Source organism: Orycteropus afer, unplaced genomic scaffold, assembly GCF_000298275.1.
Source record: "Orycteropus afer afer isolate SDZICR_OR568_19922 unplaced genomic scaffold, OryAfe1.0 scaffold00575, whole genome shotgun sequence".
Classification (NCBI taxonomy): Eukaryota; Metazoa; Chordata; class Mammalia; order Tubulidentata; family Orycteropodidae; genus Orycteropus; species Orycteropus afer.
Window position 1 is genome coordinate 569,338 of NW_006922162.1, and position 6,124 is coordinate 575,461.

The 6,124-nt window shown below is 42.1% G+C and overlaps 1 pseudogene; it reads left to right on the forward strand.

Moving 5' to 3' along the window:
• The first annotated feature begins 4,295 nt into the window (after positions 1 to 4,295).
• On the forward strand, positions 4,296 to 5,238 carry LOC103210228 (annotated as a pseudogene).
• The last annotated feature ends 886 nt before the right edge of the window (positions 5,239 to 6,124 follow it).

Consider the following 6,124-nt stretch of genomic DNA (forward strand, 5'->3'; position numbering starts at 1 on the left):
TCCACAGCTCAGCCCACCTTTCTCTTCACCTTTTCCGTTTGTTCCCCAGCCACCATGCACAGTCTTCTGTGCAGTCCCTGGCTAGCAGGGTGAATTTTTGGGTTAATTCTTAGGTCCTACCACCACTCGGGAATCTCCAAGCCCTGTCGTCTGTGCCGTCAAGGTCACTCAGGCCGCTGCCAGACTGCAGCTCCGTGCGTCTCCTTTTTTGGTATTTTCATGCAAATTCTTCTGCTAGTTGGGGTTCAGTCCACTTTTGTATCCTTCTCTTCAAGGCTCGGGGTCCAAGATTATCTTCTGTGTCTGTGTTAATTGGTTTCCCTTTTCTTTGTTGAAGAGCGTCTGTGCAGTCCTTCTGCCTAATCCACCATCTTCAGTAAACATCTTTCTTGTATTCTTTGCTTTCAGCTAAGATCCATCTGACTTGGCTCTGGCACCTCCACTTCACCCCAAGACAGAGTACTTCTTCTGGAGTTGCTGTTGCTGTAGTACTGTGAGTGAATGGCAGAGGTTTAAGGTCTGGGAGCGGAAAGAAATACTGAGGATCTCTGACATGAGCAGCAGCTGCAGAGAGTGGACCCCACATAAGCCCGCAGCACTATGTTGTGGTCAGAATGAGTGAGCACTGCTGCTGGTCCTGGTACATTTCTCTGCCTGCTCCTCCACTGCTGTTATCCTCTTTGTCTCTAAATCCACCTCCTACCTGAGTATGCTTGTTCTTCATCTTTGTATCAACACTGGATCCTTTCTCCTCTCTTCCTCTGTCTTTCCTGATCATCTCCTCTTCCATAGTGTGGATGTTCAGGTCATTCTTTCTACACATATTGATTGAGGGCCTCCAAGTCCAACTGGGAACAAAGCAGATAAAACCTTCCTTCATGAGACCACCTTTTCCTGGATATACAGGCAGTGAGAAAACACTAGAGAAAAATTATCAACCAACTCTCTGGTATTCTATCTGGTCGATAGAAGGACTGTTACAGGAAATAATCTTGGGGAATACGGTTGATGGTTTCAGGCTTTTCTTAGTTAAGGGTCAGGGAACACCTTATTCAGGTGAAATTGAAGCAGAGGAAGTGACCCATTCTTTCTCTCCCATCCTGTCTTTGCTAGTCTATCATTATCCATATTCTGTTTTCTGTTCCCAATAACTTCATATCTTTCTGTTACCACTTTTTTTTTTTCTGCTCTTCCCACGAAAGATTTCTCATGATAAACATTACATTTATTGAGTAGAGTTTTGGGCTTTCCATTCATTATTTAAAATATGAAAAACATTTATTTCCTATTTAATGCAAAACTAAATAGAGTTGGTTAGTTGGTTTACTAAGTGTTGCTTTTTCATTTTCCCCCTTATAGGTCTTTTTGTTTGTTTGGTTTGCTATTTAGCCATGTTTTTATGTGTGTGTGTTAGTTTGGTGCTGTCAAGGTGGCTCTGATTCATAGCAGCCCTATGTGCAACAGAATGAAACACTGCCTGGTCCTGCGCCAGCCTCACAGTCCTTGCTATACCCAAGCCCATTGTTGCAGCCACTACATCAATCCATCTCATTGGAGGCCTTCCTGGGAATGGTCCTTTTTGACATGACCAAAGTAGGTGAGATGAAATTAGAAGTTGGAATTTCTCTCTCTAGACCAATTTATCTCAAAACTTAAATGCAAGAACCTTGACTGAGAAATGTGAATCAGAAAAACAGATGATCATTTAGTTAAGAATTTCTATTTCCCAGGGACTGGAGTTGAGCTGGGGCACTCTAGAACTAAGCCTCCTTCTTCCTATGTCTAATTCAGCATTTCTTAAATAGTGTTCATTGTAGAGTGTAGTTCAGAGGGGCGTGAATATGCATAATGGGGTAAATTGGTTCAACAGATAAAACAGTGTAGGAAAAACTAGATTAAAAAGTTAAATAGTTTTGTTTCAAGTGGCAGAGTCTCCCAATTGCTTAATATGCCAATGTCAACATCAAAGGGGGAGATCAGAAACTTGATTTACAGACTTAAGACCATCCTCTGGAAAATACTCATTGTAGTGCAGTGAATTGCTTGGTGTGGCACTTCTAGCCATTGTCCTCCGTTTTGCGATGTATTGTAAATCCTAGTCTTTATGCCTTTTTAGGGTGGGATGTATCTTGAGTCTTGCCTTGCTAGAGGGTGTGATTCAAGTCACTTCTTTAGGAGTATATGGGCAATCCTACTTCTGTAGTGATACTGCCTCGGAAATCCAAGGAGGGGTCGCTATGAGTCGGGGCTGACTCCACGGCACATAACAACAACAACATGTGAATGTTCTGGAAATGTTCTCTCTTTTGTTCCAGTCCTCTATTTGGTTAGTCATCATCTCACCCCTGGGCTTGAGAGAGCAGCTGGTCATCTGACACAACAATTTGGGTTCACCAGCCTCTGCAACCATGTGAGTTGGGGGAATCCTCCAGACCTACCCAGGGACTTGGGACTTGCCAGCCTTCCAACCTCCCAGATTCTACCACCACCACATGAGCCTTTCTTTAGGAGTTTGTGAGTTCTGTGAGATGTTACAGAGAATTATGGAACCCTAAGACAGGAGGGAGAGTACTGAGGGAAGTGGAGGAGGCATTGATGTCAGAGTTGAGGGAGTGGCACAGTAGTTTGGAAAAGTTGGACATTTGGGACATCTTTAACCTCTGCCTCATACGGACCAGCCTTATGCTGATCCTTCTAAAAGAAATTATTCAAGCACTCTTTTAAGTTACTTTCTTTTGTTCTATTATTAAACAAACAGTAGAAACACTAACAGCAACATATCATTAGCTTCTGGGTGCATTATCTTGATGCTTTAAATCTGAGTTATTCCAATTATATAGCTATTAGAGGGTATGTTCAAAAAAATCTAGAAAGTTGAATAGTTTTTCCCCTAGATATTTATAGAATTTTCCATAAACATTTATACACTGATTGAAAGAGGTAAAAATTAACCAGTAGCATTTCAATTGAAATATACCAACATTAATATTTTTTTCCAATTGTGAATCAGAAATTTTTTGCCTTCATTTTTCCTTCCTTTATCTTAATTCGGAGTGCTATCATACATGTGATTAAACTGTTATAAAACAAACATTTTAGAAGATTTGACATGGAATATATTGGAAATATTTTCTTAAAAAAATGAGAATCAGCTACATAGGCGATAAGGACAGAGAATTGTGGAAGGACAGAACTCTGAGTACACAGGTGGAACTAATCATTTGAGCTGCTGGATCCTGTGGGCAGTGAGCACAAATCTTGGCCTCTTGCTAACAGTTTTGGCTAATTCTAGGTTGAGCTATGAAATTTCCCAGCCATGCTGACAATGGCATCTGTGCAGGCAACCAGGCCTGTAGGAATGCCTCTAGATGGTGAATCAAGAAACAGAACTCATGTAGGAATTCCAGGCTATGGTTGCTCATGAGAACTTCATGCTTACTGGAACAAAGATGTATGTTGTCTGGTAGCCATATCACCCAAGATGGATCATGGTTTACATATTGTGATGGTTAAGGTTATGTGTCAACTTGCCTAGGTCATGATTCTCAGTGGTTTGGCAAATGTTATGCATTCATCCTCCACTTTGTGATCTGATGTGAGGAGCCAATCAGTTAAACATGGAGTTTCCTTGGGGTGTGTGGCCTTCATCTAATAATGGATATTCTGGCAAAGCTCACTTGCTCTCCATCTTGCATCTGATTCACCATCATTTGACTGTTGGTCCTTGGAACATGAGCCAGAAATCTGCCACTTGACCTATAGATTTTGGGATTTGCTAGCTCTTGCAAATCAGCATCTTTCTGCCTGGCCTGCTGATTTTGAGTATGTGAGCCTTTACAACCACATAACTCTAGTGACTCCCGGGTTCCTGACTCATAGATTTGGGACTTGCCAACCTCCACAACTATGTGACCCATTTCCTTGAGATAAATGTCTTTCTATATACTTATACATATGCCTTACTGGTTTTGCTCCTCTAGAGAACCCAGCCTAAGACACATGTAACCTGCAGCTATAATCCACATGGAAGGATTCAGACATTGTGCTAAACAGTGCAGTCTACTGGTGGTCCAAGTAATATTCTCAGTTTCTATTGAACATTATTGTTGGTATATAATTACCAGTGGACAAAAAACAATCATTAGAACTATCTTGCTGCACATTTGGATTTGATCAATAAATCTCTTGAAATTCAGAAATAAGTTCAAATTGGCAACACATATATACAGGAGGTAAGGAGGTTTCACTCTGTTTTTTTGCCAATGAACCTCCATATCCAAGCAGTACACTAAGGCATGGGGCAAGAAAATAAATCCACTACCACAGATTTCATTCTTCTGGGCCTCTTCTCTGATTCTCAGCATCCTGGATTTTTTGTTGCCATTGTCCTTTGGTTCTCATGGTCGCCATCACTGGAAACTCTGTCCTGGCCTTGCTGATCTGGGCTGATGTCCACCTTCACACACCCATGTACTTCCTGCTTAGCCAACTCTCCCTCATGGATCTGACACTCATCTCCACCACCGTCCCAAATGTGACCACTGACTTCTTCTCAGGAAACAGAGGTATCTCCCTCATTGGCTGCGGAGTCCAAATCTTTCTTTACTTGATGCTAGGAGTGGCTGAGTGTGTTCTCCTGACTCTCATGGCCTTTGACCGCTATATGGCCATCTGCAGCCCCCTGAGATATCCAGTCTTCATGACCCCCAGAGTCTGTGTGCAAATGGCTGTCAGCTCATGGGCAGGAGGTATTCTTGTTTCCTTGATGCACACTATTTATGCCATGCACTTTTCTACCTGTGGCTCCAGGAAAATTCACTATTTTTTTTTTTTTTTTGTGAAGTCATGGCCCTTCTCAAGCTCTCTTGTGAAGACACTTCCACCTATGAGAAGATAGTGTTGGTGTCAGGCATCATTTTCCTTCTTATCCCTTTCGGACTCATCCTGACCTCCTACATCCTTTTCTTCCTCACTGTCCTCCACATGAATTCCTCTGAGGGCAAGAACAAAGCTCTAGCCACCTGCTCCTCCCACTTCAGTGTGGTGAGTCTATACTTTGGTCCAGCCATGATTATCTATATGACTGACCCAGGTTTTTCTCTCCCCTTAGAGGTGGACCAGCATCTTTCTGTGTTTGATGCCATCACTACTCCCATGTTGAACCCCTTAATCTACAGCCTGAGGAAAAAGGAGGTGTTGGGAGCTCTGAGGAAGGTGCTGAGACAGACTGTTTATTAAACAGGAAAGGAGATGACTGTTTTTAATTTAAAACTATTTAAATAGAGTTCACTATTGGTCCTTCTGAAGATCTTCTATAGATTGACTCATTTTATCATCACAATGAAACAATGTGGTAGGTACTATCATTATCTCCATTTTACAGATGTGGAAACTGAGGCCAGAATGTTAGTCACTTACCCACAGTCACACAGGGAGCAGGTAGGGTCTTGAGGCTAGAAGCCATACCATCTTTTTTCCTATTTACTGCTTCTTAAGAACCTGGATTGCCTATCTTCTTCCAAAAACTGACAGAGAAAATTTGAAAAATTTGTTTTTTGTCTACCACCATCAGGAAGTGATAGAATTCTTATTTCAATCTCTAAAAATGTTGATTGGCTGTATCTGGATGAAAATGTACTCACTGTCTATGGAATAGGTCCTTATGAGCTTTTTAAAGAGAATCTGACCAATAGACTCACTTGAGAATTCTGTTAAAATTCCATAGTTGCTGTCTCAACACTAGACCTACTGAATCAGAATCTCCAGAGAAAAACTCAAAGTCTTTTTAAGAAGCAATGTGGAGAATCTTATGATCAGGCACTACTGTGGAGCTCTGCTTTGTGACATGATTTAGCCCACCCTTGTTGTTGTTAGGTGCCATCGAGTCATCTCTGACTCATAGTGACCCTATGCACAGCAGAATGAAACACTGCCCCATCCTGCACCAGCTCCATGATCCCTGCTATACTTGAGCCCATCATTGCTGCCACTGTGTCAATCCATCTCGTTGAAGGCCTCCCCCTCTTTTGTCGACCCTCCACCTTACCAAGCATGACATCCTTCTCCAGGGAATGGTCCTTTCTGATATCATGAAAAGTCTGGCCATTCTTGCTTCCAAGGAGCA